The sequence below is a fragment of the Tachyglossus aculeatus genome, chromosome X1 (assembly GCF_015852505.1).
Source record: "Tachyglossus aculeatus isolate mTacAcu1 chromosome X1, mTacAcu1.pri, whole genome shotgun sequence".
NCBI lineage: Eukaryota > Metazoa > Chordata > Mammalia > Monotremata > Tachyglossidae > Tachyglossus > Tachyglossus aculeatus.
Window position 1 is genome coordinate 8,341,744 of NC_052101.1, and position 18,202 is coordinate 8,359,945.

The 18,202-nt window shown below is 40.9% G+C and overlaps 1 long non-coding RNA gene across 1 annotated transcript in view; it reads left to right on the top strand.

Moving 5' to 3' along the window:
* The first annotated feature begins 1,810 nt into the window (after nucleotides 1-1,810).
* Nucleotides 1,811-18,202, top strand: part of LOC119919871 — a 131,193-nt gene continuing 114,801 nt past the window's right edge. The window contains exon 1 of the long non-coding RNA XR_005447730.1: nucleotides 1,811-1,860. This is a non-coding gene — a long non-coding RNA (uncharacterized LOC119919871). The remainder of the gene's footprint in view (nucleotides 1,861-18,202) is intronic.

Genomic DNA, 18,202 nt, shown 5'->3' on the forward strand with positions numbered 1-18,202 from the left:
AACAGTGCGTTGCACATAATAAGCACTTAATAAATGCCATTATTATTATATTACTAATACTAATTTTTCTATTGACCAGTGTTAATTAGCATTAGTTTAATTAATCAAAGCATCAGTGTAGCCAGTTTTATCTAACTCGATATTTAAATTGCATGACATATTGGAATTTGTCAGAGGAAGCTTGGAGCTGGCACCAGAGTGTGTGTCAGGTTTGTAAATTTTGAAATGGGTTGTGTTTGCACTGGTCAAACCAAAATCTTTTAAAAAATAGCAGAATGTACACTTTTAATAATGATGGCATTTGTTAAGTGCTTACTATGTGCAAAGCACAGTTCTAAGCACTGGAGCACTGTTCTAAGCACTTCTATTAAGTGGGAATGAATTCCTGAAACTAGCCTGTATTTCAAAAGACGAAACCTTAGCATCTGGGAGGAGATGGTGGGTGGATCGTGTTTTTTTGAATAAGCATTTCATGTAGGTCCTTTCCTCGTTAATAATATGAACATTTGACCATATGGGAACAGAAAGGAGGTCAAAATCTAATGTGAATTTTCTTATGTGGTAGTTATAAAAGACCCATGTGAACTTGTGGGAATCTAAAAGGGTGTCTAATTTGACAAGAATGTGATCAGTTTTGGCCCTGGCTGTTAAAATCAATTGAAGGCCAAGTTCTGTGGCCCTTTGGAGACTGATAAAAAAAGATGTAAATCACCATTTCATTCTGACTTTTGATTTCTGTTGAATCTAAATCTTAAAAAGAAATTTTCCCAGGTAAAATAGCGTGATTTTAGATGGGAGAATTTCATTAGTGTTTGGCGTTCTTCTGCAGTTTCACTATAGCTTCTACCATTAACTGTTGGGTAAAAGATTTGGAAAACTGTCTGTTATCCTACAAACATATCGATAAATATTAATTCCTAATAACAACAGTCTGGTTTCTTTCTATAATAATGACTAACCAGAATATTAAAAGTTAGACTACACATCTGAGTCTCTCAAGTGACTGGTTGAATTCCTTGATTAATCAAATTTCAAGGGAATGTTCACAGTAATGACATCCTCGGTAATTCAAAATCGGAAAGAGACGAATCTCTTCTTATCTAACTGAGTCTGAATGTTTTTCTTGTGTTGGAGAAAATCTATACAGAAATGGGAAGGAAGATACTTTTAGTGGTATATTTATTGTTACAGCTTGGGATATGTAAAGTGTCGGTGAGTTATTTTTTCTCTAAGGGCCTGGAATACCAAATCAAATTTCTCCTAAAATCCCCGATTAACAGACCATAAAGGCAGATGCTTTTTTTAATTTCTTTTTTTGAAAAGCACTGTTTTCCTTTTATTAATGCTACCTTTTCCAGATTAATGAACAATAAATTCATGCAATCTTTTCTTTTCTTTTTTTCTTTTTTTGTACTAGCTCTATTTTATTACTTTTATATGCCCAGTCTAGTACTTCCATTCCTAGGACATAGTATGAAGTTTGTGGTTGTTTGACTAACTGAAAATCTGGTGGATTTTATCTCTTTTCTAAATTACCAAAGAACAGTTATCGGGGCAGGTTTCCTCTGGACACCATTAATATCAATATCAACATTGAATTAAACTATTTTAGCCCTTCAGGAGAAGACTACATGCTGATCCAATTGGCCTGTTTAGGGAATATTACATTCCATTCATTATTAGGAATTGAACTGGACCCCGTGACTTTGTTTAAAACTAAATAAGCTCATTTATTTACCTTTTAATATGATGTCTGTTTTCATTCCAAAGGTAATCAAATATTTTGTTTGTTTGTTTTGAAATAGGTCCTGCCTGGAATTCTGCAGAAGCATTGCTGTATTTTACCAGACAGGAATACAGGTAAACTTTGCCTTTTCCTTGCTATAAGAAAGGATTTGTTGTTCTTAGACCACGACTCGAAATTCATTGTAAGGAATGGAACATGGATAGTGAACTGACACATGGAGATCAGTGTGATCTGTTTCCATCTCAACAGGTAGATGTGCAGATTGCATTCAATTTGGAGCTTTCACTTCAACAGGAAATTGCAATTATTTCTCATTTTAGGAAGCAGCGTGACTTAATTATGAGCCATTGCTATTGCTAATTATAAAATCATAATTCTGCTTAACAGGGGGTTTATGCATTCCAGAAATCCTGTCTTTGGAGTCAGAGTCTGTTTGCAATCAAAGTTCTTGTGCTGGCAGGCAAAGGAGAAATGGAATCCCTGGGCATCCCTGAGATAGCGATGAATAAGAGAATAGGCAATTGTGATGATGTCAGGATATGATGGTAAAGCTGTGTGGTTATAAGTAGTCGATGTGTCACTTTAGAGTAATTTTATGGAAGGAAAGAAATGCTGGAGAGATAGTCACCACTCCAGGAGAAATTTCTGAGCTAAGACTGGTTATTTTACAATTATCTTCATAAGAAGAATCAGATTAAAATTCTGTACATCATAAATCTTATTACTGGTTTGTCTGCAATATGAGTACTTAAGAAACCAATTAATCCAAATCTGACAGCAATAGATTTTTTCCTTGTTTTTCATCCAGATGTTATCATTATGCACAGAGGAAAAAAATCTCATTTCTGCCTCCCAGACAGTTCTTTGAATTTGAAAACTGCGTGTGAAAAAAATCCATCACGTCTCTCAAACAAAAGTCTTAACCCACCCACTTGAGAGCACCACCTGAATGGGTGTAAATACCATTCATTCTTTCATTCAATCATATTTATTGAGTGCTTACTGTTCAAAGCACTGTACTGAGCGCTTGACTATACTATACTTTAGCACAGCCCAGTGATGTGCTTTAGAACCGGGGCACACAAGTCACGCTTTTCAGTACCAACCAGAAGTATTTGGGGATTTCATTACTTAGCAGATGTTAATTCATTAAGCTGACTTTCTCTGGTCAGGGCAATCAACAAATACCGTTCTATGTATCATCGTACTTTGTGAGCAGGGTGTGCTTTTCTGTTACTTTCAGCACCGTCTAGAAAAATGAACTCGAGTTGGGCTGGGTAAAAATAGCTCAGGGCCTTCTGATCATGGAGTAATTGTGGCGAGGGCAGGAAGGAACAGAGGAGGGGTTTATTAAGCACGTATTAAGGGTCTAACACTAAGTTCCAGGCTAGTAATCAGGTCAGCCACAATCCCTGTCCCTCATGGGCCCATGGGAGGAAGAAGTGGTGTTTTATGCCCACTTTACAAGTGAGGAAACTAAGGCGTGGAGAAATTTAGTGGCTTGTCCGAGGTCACCCAGTAGGCATGTGACAGAGTAGGGATTAGAACCCCAAGTCCTCTGACTTCCAAGCCAAGGGTCTTCCCGCCAGGCCACGGATGTTGCTACTGGTGCCCTATTTTTATTCCCTACATAGGCATGTCATAGAGAAGATGAGAAAAATCTTTGGAGTGGGCTGATATGCATGTATGTATATACATATGCATATATATATATATATATAATATACATCTCTCGCTCTATATATGTCACGACATAATACTGTTTTTCTGCATGACTTGCTTGAAGATACATCTCATGCCACTGCTGTTTTTACATTCAGTTTGGCATTACACTGAAATCTGCTCTATTCTTTCCTCATTTTAGAGTCTCAGGAGAGACAGCAAAGTAAAATTAACATGTTGATCAACCAGAACATCAATGTGGGTCATGGCTAGGGGATCTCAAGCAGAGAGGATATCTTTCTTGAAGAACAGACATGTCCCCAGGGACATGCTGTCAGTGTGACATTTGCTCCAGACGGTCACTTAAGATGCTAGTAGATTCGGGCTTTGGATGGAATGGGCTAGGCTAGGGTAATCGGATGGTGGTCAGATAGCTGTTTCTATGGTTTTACACCAGACAGTCTGGTATCAGGAATTGCTGTGCCACCATTCATTCATTCACTTGTATTTATTGAGCCCTTAATGTGCGCAAAGCACTGTACTAAGCACTTGGGAAAGTACAATGTAACAGTAAACAATAAACCAGCCACCTTTAGGTCCTGTATTTTTATTTTAAGTACAGAGCCTGTCTCTGACTCAGCTGCACGAATTGGAAGTAAGGGCCTGGGAGAAGGCCCATCTTCTTCAAGAGGCCTTCCCTGAAGCCCACTGTTGGGTAGGGACTGTATATGTTGCCAACTTGTACTTCCCAAGCGCTTAGTACAGTGCTCTGCACACAGTAAGCGCTCAATAAATACGATTGATTGATTGATTGAAATCCCCCCTTTCCTCTTCTCCCACTCTCTTCTGTAGCTCCCTGACTTGCTTCCTTTATGCATCCCCACCCTGTCCCAGCCCCACAGCACTTATGTACATATCTGTCTTTATTTATATTAATGCCTGTCACCCCCACTCTAGACTGTAAGCTCTTTTTGTGGGCAGGGAATTTGTCTTATTGTTGTATTGTACTCTCCCAAGTGCTTAGTAAAGTGCTCTGCACACAGTAAGCACTCACTAAATACTATTAAATGAGTCAATGAATGAATGAGATGACTCAACGAGAAGCAGCATGGCTTTGGAGTCAGAGGTCATGGGTTCAAATCCCAGCTCTGCCAATTGTCAACTGTGTGACTTTGGGCAAGTCACTTAACTTCTCTGGTGCCTCAGTTACCTCATCTGTCAAATGGAGATTAAGACTGTGAGCCCTGCTGTGTGGGACAACCTGATCACCTTGTATCCCCCCAGTGCTTAGAACAGTGTTTCGTACATAGTAAGTGCTTAACAAATACTATTATTATTATTGTTATTATTGTTATTATTATTATTATTATTATTATTATTATTATTATTATTATTACTCAAGAGCAGGAATTGGGGAGGAGGATCCCCCAGTGACACACTCTAGGTTCTGGGGATTTCCACAGAGACTGTGAGCTTGTTGTGGACAAGAAATGTGTCTTTTTTATTTTATTGTACTCTCTCAAATGCTTAGCACAGTGCTTTGCATACAGTAAGCGCTCAATAAATGCAATTTAATGAATGAATGAACCTTTCTGTGTGTCCTTAGGATGTCACTGTGTACACGGCACGATGACTGTCACTTCTGGGTCAGCGAAGGAGCATGGGGGAGTCTCTGGTGTTGTCAGGGACCACTCTAGGAGGTCAAAAGGGGTGGTTCGACTCCACAATTAGCGCCTTTCCCACCAAGACATTTCTCCCAAATTGGTCCTGAAAGGGTGGTGATTAGCGGGGAGAAAGGGAGGGCAGCTTGCTCCTGTCAGCATTAATAATGATGATGATGATGATGGTATTTTTTAAGCACTTACAGAGGACTTGAGTTCTAGTTACAGCTCTGTCTCTGGACTACACTGTGGCCTTGGGAAATTAACTTAATCTCTCAGCCTCAGTTTCCTCATCTATATATAATACAGGGATCTTCCTCATGTAAAATAGGGATAAAACAAATTGTGAACCCCATGCGGGATAGGGATGGTGTTCTTGTATTTTCTGTCTCAGCGCTTAATAAATGTCACAATAATTAAAAATTAATTACATTGGAAATCCCCCATACTTGTAGTTTATGGTTCGTTTTTGTAAGGTTTGTCATCAATTTTATTTTGAAAATGGAAGCAGTTAGCAATTGTTTTTTGTTGATTGCAAAATTTTTTTAATGATTAATGTTTCTTACATAGGCATTCAAATTTATGGTTGTTGGAAATACGTAAATTTCATGGATATGGAGAAACATTCTTCTAACTTGAATCTAACAGACCTTGGCTCTCCCCACCTTTAAAATTTTTGTAAAATACCATCTCCTCCAACAAGCCTTCCTCAATTAACTCCCCAAACCCAAACTACATCATTCTGTCAGACCCATTCCTTTACTCATTCATTCCTTCATTCAATAGTATTTATTAAGTGCTTATGGGGTGCAACACAGTATACTGAGCGCTTGAGAGACTACAATGCAACAGTACATTTAGTACTTATTATGTATGATCAATTGTCCAGTATATTTATTTATCTGAATTACCGGGCTTAAAGATATTTTTAAGTTTGTGTCTCTCCATTAGCAGGTAAACTTCTTGCGCACAGAGAACATATCTCATGCTTCTCTGTTGGACTTTCTCAAGCACTTAGTACACTGCCTTTCACCCAGTGGGTGCTCAATAATTAATCAGAATGTGGTGGGTTTTGAGCACTTATTGTGAGTAGAGCACTATACTAAACACTTGGGAGAGTGCAATATGACAGAATTGGTAGATGCTTTCCGTGCCCACAAGGATTTTATACTGCGTACCTATGCTGCTAACTCGAATCCAGATTTTCTTTGAATTAGAAGGATGTAAAACTTTTTCATTGGAAGATGGGTCCAGAATCAGATTTTAAAAACTGGTAGTGCAAAACTACTTATCAGTCCATAATAATGATAATAATGATGGTGGTATATGTTAAGTGCTTACTATGTGCCAAGCACTGTTCTAAATGCTGTGGGGGATACAAGGTGATCAAGGTTGCCCCACAGGGGGGCTCACAGTCTTAATCTCCATTTTACAGATGAGGGAACTGAGGCCCAGAGAAGTTAAGTGACTTGCCCAAGGTCACACAGCTGACAAGTGGCAGAGCTGGGATTCAAACCCATGACTTCTGACTCCCAAGCCCGTGCTCTTTCCACTGAGCCACGCTGCTTCTCCATCAACCAATGGTTTTTATTGGGTGCTTATTGTGTGCAGAGGACTGTACTAAAACGCTTGGGAAAGTGAAATAGAGTGGAGTTGGTCACCTCTGTGCTTAAAATAAAAATACAGGACCTAAAGGTGGCTGGTTTATTGTTTATTGTTACATTGTGCTCTCCCAAATGCTTAGTACAGTGCTTTGCACACAATAAGGGCTCAAGAACAGCCCATGAGGTGTTTAGTCAGTCAATTGTATTTATTGAGCACTTGCTAAGTGCTTGGGAGAGTACAATACAGACACATAAAATAAACACATTCCCTGCCCACAACGAGCTTACCTTCTACAGTGGGCTTACCTTCTACAATGGGCTACAGACAATAAAATGAATTAGATACAGGAAATATCTGGACACAAGCAAGCAGTTTTTATCCCTGGAAAGTGAAGACCTTTACTTTGAATTTCATTACTCTAATCAAAATTTAAATTTTTGAAAAAGCCATGTCTCATTCTCTCTCCCCGTTTCTTCCCTAAGTGTTATCCAATCACACATTTGGTTTTGAAAATTAAAGTCAGATTGCTGTTGCAAAGAAAACGGGGCCAACAAGCTACTTGCCGTGATTAAATGAAGACGTAGTCAGTGTAAATTTTCTTTTTACCAGAATCACAGTATAAAGGAAAGAAATACACTCACAGAAGGCTTCATTCTTTGACTAATATTCCATCCCACTGGAATCCAACTGGATTTCGACCCCTCTTGGAGAATTACCCACTCCTCTGCTTTCAAGCACCAAGTCGTACTCCTGCTATTTAATTTTGCATTGATGGAATTTGATTGACTTGTTGGCTAGAAGCTCTTGCATTCTTTGGCCAAGATGCCCCATCATTAAAATCATCCTGGAGGAGACCAAAATGAGTGTTAACACCCCCTCCTTGGTGAAATCACTGTCTTACCGAATCAATCAATCCTATTTAGTGAGTGCTTACTGTGTGCAGAGCACTGTACTCAGCACTTGGGAGAGTACAATATAACAATAAATAGACACATTCCCTGCACACAATTAACTCAAACATAAATTTGTTGGGTATTCCCCCAAACCCACTTCCGGGTGTGGAGTAGTAACAGTATTGACTTGGGAGCACTGCGCTTGAGGAAATCCAGAACAGAGAAGTGATGTGTTTCCCGTCCACAGAAGCTTGTACTTAATTGTGTGGTTTATTAATTGATGATGATGGTGTTGTTAAGCACTTACTATGTGCCAGGGACTGTCCTAAGCACTGGGATGGATACAAGCAAATCGAGTTGGACACTGTGTCCCATGTGGGGCTCACAGTCTCAATCCCCATTTTCCAGATGAGGGAACTGAGGCACAGAGATGTAAAATGACTTGCCCAAGGTCACACAGCAGACAAATGGCAAAGCAGGATTAGAACCCATGACCTCCTGACTCCCAGTCTCCTGCTCTACCCACTATGCCATGCTGCTTCTCTAATGCTGATTATGAGCTAAGAACTTTCTAGACTGTGAGCCCGCTGTTGGGTAGACATATAGAGATATGTTGCCAACTTGTACTTCCCAAGTGCTTAGTACACTGCTCTGCACACAGTAAGCGCTCAATAAATATGACTGAATGAACGAATGAATGAACTACACTAAGGACTAAGGCAGATACAAGATACAAGACACAGTCCCTGTCCCATATGGGGCTCACAGTCCAGAGGAGAAGGAAAACAGATATTTAATCATTGTTCTATTTGGTTAAGTGCTTACTCTGTGTTGAGGGCTAGTGTCTATTAACTCGGTTGTATTGTACTTGGGAAGTATTGTCCTTATATTGAGGAGTAGTGTGGCATAATGGATAGACCCTGGGGCTGGGAGTCAGACGGTCATGACTTTTATTAATAATAATAATAATAACAATAGTAATGATGGCATTTGTTAAGCACTTACTATTTGCAAAACAGTGTTCTAAGCACTGAGGGGGGATACAGGGTGATCAGGTTGTCCCACTTGAGGATCACAGTCTTAATCAGCATAGCTCAATGGAAAGAGCCCGGGCTTTGGAGTCAGAGGTCAGGGGTTCAAATCCCAGCTCTGCCACTTGTCAGCTGTGTGACTTCGGGCAAGTCACTTCACTCCTCTGGGCCTCAGTTCCCTCATCTGTAAAATGGCGATTAAAACTGTGAGCCCCACATGGGACAACCTGATCACCTTGTAACCTCCCCAGTGCTTAGAACAGTGCTTTGCATGTAGTAAGCGCTTAATAAATGCCATCATTATTATTAATCCTCAGTTTATAGATGAGGTAACTGAGGCTCAGAGAATTTAAGTGACTTGCCCAAGGTCATACAGCAGACATGTGGTGGAGCCGGGATTAGAACCCATGACCTCTGACTCCCAAGCTCGTGCTCTTTGCTCTGCCACCTTGGGCAAGTCACTTCATTTCTCTGGGCCTCAGTTACCCCATCTGTAAAATGGGGATTGAGGCTGCGAGCCCCATGTAGGAAAGGGACTGTGTCCAACCTGATCTACTTGTATCCAGGGCTTAGTACAGTGCCTGGTGCATAGTAAGCACTTAACAAATACAATTATTATTGTTATTATTACTTTCCCAAGCATTTAGTACAGTGCTCTGCACCCAGAAGTACTCAATAAATACCACTGATTGATTGACTGATTGATTCCCAATCAGGAGGCGGATTTGTGCTCCGGCTAGGGGAATGCTGGCATGAGCAGATCTCCTCAGCAGAAGGTGACAGAAAAGATCTGTGATTGTTCCTTGATCTTCTGGCCCCGTTTGGACGGAGGAGACTAAGAAAGATGGAAATGTAGCTGGTAGTTTAGGTCAAGAGTAAATATGGTTCAAAAACGGTTCATTTCCAACCCATTTCTTGCTCTTTAACTCAATCTGGCCTTTTCATCATTTTCAAAGGAAGAGGCTTATTTAATCATCTCCCCTCTCTCTTCGCTCCTGCCCAAGTCTGTGAACTACATTACCGTGTTAAATGCTCCAAAGCTAATCTGCTTAGCGACCAGCCATGCTCAGCCAGACACGAGCGATGATAATTATAAACAGCTCGATACATAGCTGAGGCCGGAGCCGAGAGTCCGGGGACTCAAAAATGTCAGAAATCTCTGCAGGGGGATTCTTCTTTAATATGGAAATTAAATGACGGAGATCTAATACAGTCAGTCTGTCCGCTCGCTAGAAAAACGCAGCGAAGCAGCGTGGCCTTGCGGATGAAGGACAGATCTGGGAGTCAGAAGGGCCTGGGTTCTAATCCTGGCTCTGTCCCTTGTCTGCTGTGTGACCTTGGAGAAGGCACTTCACTTCTCTGAGTCTGTTACCTCATCTGTACGATGGGGATTAATAATGATAATAATAATGGCATTTATTAAGCACTTACTATGTGCAAAGCACTGTTCTAAGCACTGGGGAGGCTACAAGGTGATAAGGTTGTTCCACAGGGGACTCACAGTCTTAATCCCCATTTTACAGATGATGTGACTGAGGCCCAGAGAATAATAATAATAATGGCATTTATTAAGCACTTAATATGTGCAAAGCACTGTTCTAAGGACTGGGGAGGTTACAAGGTGATCAGGTTGTCCCACAGGGTACTCACAGTCTTAATCCCCATTTTACAGATGAGGTAACTGAGGTCCAGATAATAATGATAATAATGGCATTTATTAAGCTCTTACTATGTGCAAAGCACTGTTCTAAGCACTGGGGAGGTTACAAGGTGATCAGGTTGTCCCACAGGGGGCTCACAGTCTTAATCCCCATTTTACGCATGAGGTAACTGAGGCCCAGAGAAGTTAAGTGACTTGCCCAAAGTCACACAGGTGACAATTGGTGGAGCCGGGGTTTGAACCTATGGCCTCTGACTCCAAAGCCCGGGCTCTTTCCACTGAGCCACGCTGCTTCACCCAAAGTCACACAGCTGACAATTGGCAGAGCCGGGATTTGAACCCATGACCTCTGACTCCAAAGCCCGGGCTCTTTCCACTGAGCCACGCTGCTTCTCCCTTAAGACTGTGAGCCTTATAAGGAACAGGGACTGTGTCCAACCTGCTTTGCGTGTATCCACCCCAGCGCTTAGAACAGTGCTTAACACATAGTAAGTGCTTAACAAATACCACCATCATCATTATTATTACTATTGTAAAATCCTGGCCCTTAGAACAGTGGTAGACACATAGTAAGTGCTTAACAAATACCAACATCATCATTATTATTATTATTGTAAAATAAACAAATAGACCTATTTGAGTCATTGCATCCTAAGCACTTAGGCATTACCTGTCTCCCTCGTTAAATTGAGCCCACTCTTCTAGACTGTGAGCCCACTGTTGGGTAGGGACTGCCTCTATATGTTGCCAACTTGTAATTCCCAAGCGCTTAGTACAGTGCTCTGCACACAGTAAGTGCTCAATAAATACAATTGATTGATTGATTAAATTGTAAACTCCCATCTTCTTAATCTCTTGTACTCTCCCAAATGCTCAGTACCGGCACGGTGGTAAGGGGAGAGAGAGGGAAGTATACAAGTGCTTAGGTGATGTGGAAGTACTAAAGTGGCATCAGGTGCAGAGATGAGGGAATAATCCGGGAAGGCTTCCTAGAGGTGCCGGAATTTCCGAAAGGCTTTGGTGATGGGGTGAACTGTGGATGTGAAAGGCTGGGAGGAAGGTGTGAACCAGAGGTCAGTGGTGGAGAGACAAGAACCAGGAACTGTGAGTATGGTGGCTTGAGGAGAACGATGTCTGTGAATGGGATGTTGCATTAGCAGACTATGGATAAGTATGATAAAGCCCTACTGAGAGCTCACCTCCTCCAAGAGACCTTCCCAGACTGAGCTCCTTTTTCCTCTCCACCTCCCCATCCATCCCCCCAACCCTACCTCCTTCCCCTCCCCACAGCACTTGTATATATATTTGTACAGATTTATTACTCTATTTTACTTGTACAGAGTTACTATTCTATTTATTTTTTAATGATATTCATCTAGCTTTAATCCTATTTGTTCTGATGACTTTGACACCTGTCTCCGTGTTTTTTGTTGTCTGTCTCCCACTTCTAGACTGTGAGCCTGTTGTTGTGTAGAGACTGTCTCTATATGTTGCCAACTTGTACTTCCCAAGAGCTTAGTAGAGTGGTCTGCACACAGTAAGCGCCCAATAAATACAATTGAATGAATGAATAAATGAATGAGGGAGAAAGCTGACTCTATAAGCTTTCTATGTGCTGTAAACTCAATCTCCAGACTGCAAGCTCTTTATGGGCAGGGACTATGGGATTTTGATTATGGGCAGGGACTGTGTCCGATAATTCTGTCATATTGTGCTCTCCCAAGCATTTAGTACAGTGCTCCGCCCATAGTAAGTGATCAATAAATACCATTGATTGATTGGTACGTGTTAATAATAATAATAATGATGGCATTTGTTAAGTGCTTACAACGTGCAAAGCACTGTTCTAAGCGCTGTGGGGGATACAAGCTGATCAGGTTGTCCCACGTGAGGCTCACAGTCTTAATCCCCGTTTCACAGATGAGGTAGCTGAGGCCCAGAGAAGCAAAGTGACTTGCCCAAAGTCACACAGCAGACAAGTGGCAGAGCCGGAATTAGAACTCATGACCTCTGGCTCCCAAGCCCGGGCTCTTCCCACTGAGCCACGCTGCTTCCCTATTAGGTTAATTAGGTTGGACACAGTCCCTGTCCCGTGTGGGGCTCACGGTCTAAGTAGGAGGGAGAATAGTTATCCCCATTCTACAGTTTTGCAAACTGAGGTACAGAGAAGTTAAGTGACTTGTCCAAGGTCACAGAGCAAGCAATTGGCAGAGTCAGGATTAAAACCCAGCTTCTTCTGACTCTGGGGCCGTACACTTACCACTAGGCCAAGCTGCTTCTCCAAAGAGAAATGGGCAGCCAAAGGAGGGTTTTGAGGAGCGGAGAGATGCCTGCAGAAGAATGTTTTAGAAAAATGATCCGGGGAGTAGATTTAATTGTTGCGAGTCTGGCCTTCCCCCCTTGATCGTTATTGTGCTTTCAGTACAGTTCCTAAATCACCTGGGAAAATCAAGCTGGTGTTGTTGCTGTCTAAAAAAGTTTAAACATTCAGATTACAAAATTGCCTGGTGTCCTAGCCTTAAACATGGTTGTCTCCAATATTTATCCCATTTCTGACAGGAGACAATTTTTTTCTAGCAGAAATTCGCTGCAGAAATTACTTTTCAGAACTCTGAATGGTGGCTACTGATTAAAATGCATAATAAGCCCAAATAGATAATGTTTTACTTCAAACATTCCATGCTTCATAATGGGAACGAACGCAAATGGGTTGGGTACTGTATGCCAATCCTCCTAAAGCCAAAACTTTACTCATTTAGCTTTTGGAAGCTAAAATTTTGGGTATTCTGATGGATTTATTTTTAAACATTTCACCATTACATTTTGCATATATTCCTTTTTCCCTTTTGCCTTTGTCTCACTGGCTTCTTCCGGGCTCATTTTTTCTTTCTATTGTCCCATGATTACTTTAATGGGCTCAGTGAGCTCCAGTTCCTTTAAAAGGGGAATCTGAGAAACAAATAGCAGCATGGATGCAGTATGCAAAAGAAAGGGTTCCATGGTTGAGTCAACACCCCAAAGCCAGTGTTAGAGAGATAATGGAGATGGCACTAAAGCAAAACTGCAGCCTTAAAACCTGGGTCTATTGAAAATTTGGCCTCTTTGGAATTAATTTGTCAGATGCTTTATTAGTCCTTTCAAAAAGTGAATAAAAGCTTCATCTTTTATGGTTAAATAGGCTCTTGTGCAACCGTTTCCATTTCATGTTAAATCAACACTTTGACATTTCTTGTTGAATTTTCCATCTACTTCTACTATAAGCGTGCCATCGAAACCCACATGCCTGTTTATTTGTGATAAAAATTACATTTTGGTGATGGAATTTGTTAAATGCTTACTATGTGAAGCACTGTTAAATGCCCTCTCAATCAATCAATCAATCAGTGGTATTTATTGAGCATTTACTACGTGCAGAACACCTGGGAGAGTACAATACAGGAGAATTAGCAGGCACGTTCCCTACCCATAATGAGCTTACTGCTGAGAGGGGCTTACAGGATCCACTGGATGAAAGTTAACAGGGAGGACAAGGATTTTCCTTGACCATTAGGACTGAAAACTCCTTTAAGTACTGCCTTTACCTTCACCTATCTATTCCCCAGGCACCTGGTGAACTGCTTTGCACAAAATAAATACTGTCACTGATTATATTGGTGGAAACAAAAGACAAGGAGTCTTATTGAAAGCTCTGCATGGCTCCAGAAGACAAAACATTTGTCCTCTTCCTTGGATCACAGATTGATGTGTTTGTGTGGTAATGATAATTGGGGCATTTGTAAAGCACTTACTATGTGCCAGGCACTGAACTAAGTGCTGGAGTAGATAGACTGTGAGCTCGCTGTTGGGTAGGGACCATCTCTATATGTTGCCAATTTGTACTTCCCAAGCGCTTAGTACAGTGCTCTGCACACAGTAAGTGCTCAATAAATACGATTGAATGAATTCAAGCAAATCAGGGTGGGCACATCATCATCATCAATCATATTTATTGAGCGCTTACTATGTGCAGAGCACTGTACTAAGCGCTTGGGAAGTACAAATTGGCAACATATAGAGACAGTCCCTACCCAACAGTGGGCTCACAGTCTAAGCACAGTCCCTGTCCCACATGGGTTTCACAGTCTTAATCCCCATTTTACCGATGAGTGAACTGAGGCACAGAGAAGTGAAGTGACTTGAATATTATTATTATTATTATTGTTATTATATTTGTTAATTGCTTTATTATGTGTCAAGCACTGTTCTAAGCACTGGGGTAGATACAACCTAATTGGGTTGGACACAGTCCCTGTCCCACATGGGTCTCACAGTCTTAATCCCCATTTTACCGATGAGTGAACTGAGGCACAGAAAAGTGAAGTGACTATTATTATTATTATTATTATTATTATTATTATTATTATATTTCTTAATTGCTTTATTATGTGTCAAGCACTGTTCTAAGCACTGGGGTAGATACAACCTAATTGGGTTGGACACAGTCCCTGTCCCACATGGGTCTCACAGTCTTAATCCCTATTTTACCAATGAGTGAACTGAGGCACAGAGAAGTGAAGTGACTATTATTATTATTATTGTTATTATTATTATTATTATATTTGTTAATTGATTTATTATGTGTCAAGCACTGCTCTAAGCACTGGGGTACATACAACCTAATTGGGTTGGACACAGTCCCTGCCCCACATGGGTCTCACAGTCTTAATCCCTATTTTACCAATGAGTGAACTGAGGCACAGAGAAGTGAAGTGACTATTATTATTATTATTGTTATTATTATTATTATTATTATATTTGTTAATTGCTTTATTATGTGCCAAGCACTGTTCTAAGCACTGGGGTAGATATAACCTAATTGGGTTGGACACAGTCCCTGTCCCACATGCATTTCACAGTCTAGGTACAGTGCTTTGCACATAGTAAGCGCTTAATAAATGCCATCATCATTATAGGTAGGAGGATGTAGGATTTATTCCCGCCTTTACAGATAAGAGAAATGAAACATAGAGAAGTGAAGTGACTTGCCCAAGGTCACGCAGCAGACAAGTGGTAGAGTTAGGATTAGAACCCGGGTCCTCTGACTCCCAAGCTCTTGTTCTTTCCATTAGGCCATGCTGCTTCCCATCTTTCACACATAAAAGATGTATTCTGGTATCAGTAGATCTTTTAATTAAAAATTAATGTTGAAAACAAAAAATCTAAAAATCTCCCATGATGGGCCATCCTTCCATCCTATTTGCATTGGTTAGCATAATCACATTTGTATTATTTCATCTGATTAAGCAAACAACTTATCTGCTACCACCCCTAATTATAATGTAATGTGCCATGCAACAAAGGAGGTTGTTGGGACTTGAGCAGTTGCCTGGGAGATGTGCATAGTTTAATTTGGGAAAGACAGATGGGATTTAATTGGCTAAATAGTAGGGATGAGTGAGTTCAGCAGTTCTAAATCCTTTATAGTTCTTTTTTTCCCAGTTGAAGGTTTCGAAAAACTTTCCGGTGCAGTGACGTGAATTAAACACAGGCATCCACCGAAGCCTGCTGTCTCAGCCAGGGATTTATCGAGCTGCAAATAGGAAGTAGAGATAGTCTGAGTGCTTCAGGGGAGACAGGTAATTTGGTACACGGGGTTAGGGAGGTGGTATAGCTAGAATACTGGATCGAAAGTCCTCGAGGGCAAGGATCGTGGCCACCAACTCTATGGTACTCTAATGAATTGATCAACGGTATCTATTGAGCATGCACTTTGTTCAGAGCACTGTAAATAGCACTCTCCCAAGTGTACAGTACTCTGCACACAGTAAATACTCAATAAGTAGCATCGATTGATACTCTCCCAAATGCTTAGTACAGTCCTCAGTTTTATTGCTGCTGCTAGCAATCAATTGATGTTATTTATTGAGCATTTCCTGTGTAGAGAGCACTGTACTAATCACTTGGGAGTACACTTGAACAGAGTTGGTGACACGTTCCTTGGCCCCAGTGAGCTAGTAATATTACTACTACTAATAATAATAATAGTATTTCTTAAGAGCTTACTATGTGCCAAGCACTATTCTAAGCACTGGGGTAGATACAGGGTAATCAGGTTGTTCCACGTGGGGCTCACGGTCTTAATCCCCATCTTACAGATGAGGTAACTGAGGCACAGAGAAATTAAGCCACTTGCCCAAAGTTACACAGCTGATAAGTGGCGGAGCTGGGATTAGAACCCATGACCTCTGACTCCCAAACCTGAGCTATTTCTACTAAACCATTCTGCTTCTCTGTGCTAGCTCTGCTAGCCATACTAGCCATGACTAGTACAAGGCATGGCTTTAACAGAGTACACATATGGAAGTTGCCTGATGATTGCATTAATTCAGTCATTCATTCGATCATATTTATTGAGCATTTACTGTGTGCAGAGCACTGTACTGAGTGCTTGGAAAGTACAATTTGGCAATAAATAGAGACAATCCCTACCCAACAACAGGCTCACAGTCTAGAAGGGGGAGACAGACAACCAAAATAAAACAACTAGACAGGCAGTCCTCTATCAGTCCATCAAGAGTATTTACTGAACACCTTTAAAGGTTCGAGGGCCACACTAAGTGGTCGGGGAGAGTACAGTGGAATTAGTAGACCACCCTCAAGTAGCATACCTGGATGTTTAAAATGGGAGTCTTAAGGTCTTAGGGTCAATATCTGACTTTATTCCTTCTTCCTCAAACAGAATCTCCTATTCCAGCAAGAAACATTTCAATTTCAGTCAACGTCGCCCAGCATCAATGCCCATGTGTACATTAGAGAGACCTGGGGAACATCGTATTTATTGAGCGCTTCCTGTGTGCAGAGCATTGTACTAAGTGCTTGGGAGAGTTCCACACAACAGTTTGCTTGTTGTGAGCAGGGAATGCATCCATTTATTGTTGTATCATAAACTCTGGACATGGTAAGCGCTCATTGAATATGATTTAATATAACAGACATATCCCCTGCCCACAGCGATCTTACAGTGAAAGAGGGAGGCGGACGTTAATAGAAATAAATCAATGATGCATATGGACAGAAGTGCTGTGGGGCTGAGATGGGGGATGAAGAAAGGGAGTCAGGGTGAGGCAGAAGGGAGTGGGAGAAGAAGAAAGGGGGTCTTAGGGAAAGCCTCTTGGGGGAGATGCACTTTCAATAAAGATTTTAAGTGTAGGGAGAGTAATCTTCCATAGTTCTTTCCAGGGCTGGGAGTATTTTGGGGTCCCTTTTGGAGCAGAGTTGAGAAGTCTCTGGGTTTTTAGACATGACAGGTCCGCACTCCTTGCGCTGGTCAGCTTTCAGAGGTGAGGGGAGCAAAATGCGTTGGTTAAGTATTTTGCCTCCATTTTAAACCCTCTTTTTCTAATCCTCCGCTATCTAAGCCGGAGTTCTCTTGCCCATAATTCTTGCCTTACTAAAAGAGGAAGGCAGCAGTAAGATCTTTATCTATTTATAAATTGGGTTGTTTAGAAGCAAATGGAGTTTAAGAGTTTCAACTTAGCCTCTTGAATTACCTGCAAAGTTAGTGAAATTTTTTCTCCAATTCCTGCTTCAGATTTCTACCCTGCTTTTTAAAAAAGTATTTAAGGCACCTAATGATAAAAAGAAGATGTCAAATTAGTTAATGATAGTGCTTAGAACAGTGCTTGGCACATAGTAAATGCTTAAATACCATTATTATCAATAAAGGGGCAACTTTTGATCATTCATTCATTGTCGTATTTATTGAGGGCTTAAACACTGTACTAAGTGCTTGGGAGAGTACAACATAATAATGAACAGGCACATTCCCTGCTCACAACGAGCTCACAGTCTAGATGACTTGATAAATATAATCACAGTCTAGAGGGGGAGAAAAACATTAATATAAATAAATAAATACATTACAGATGCATACAGACATACACATTTGTGCTGTGGGGGTGAGA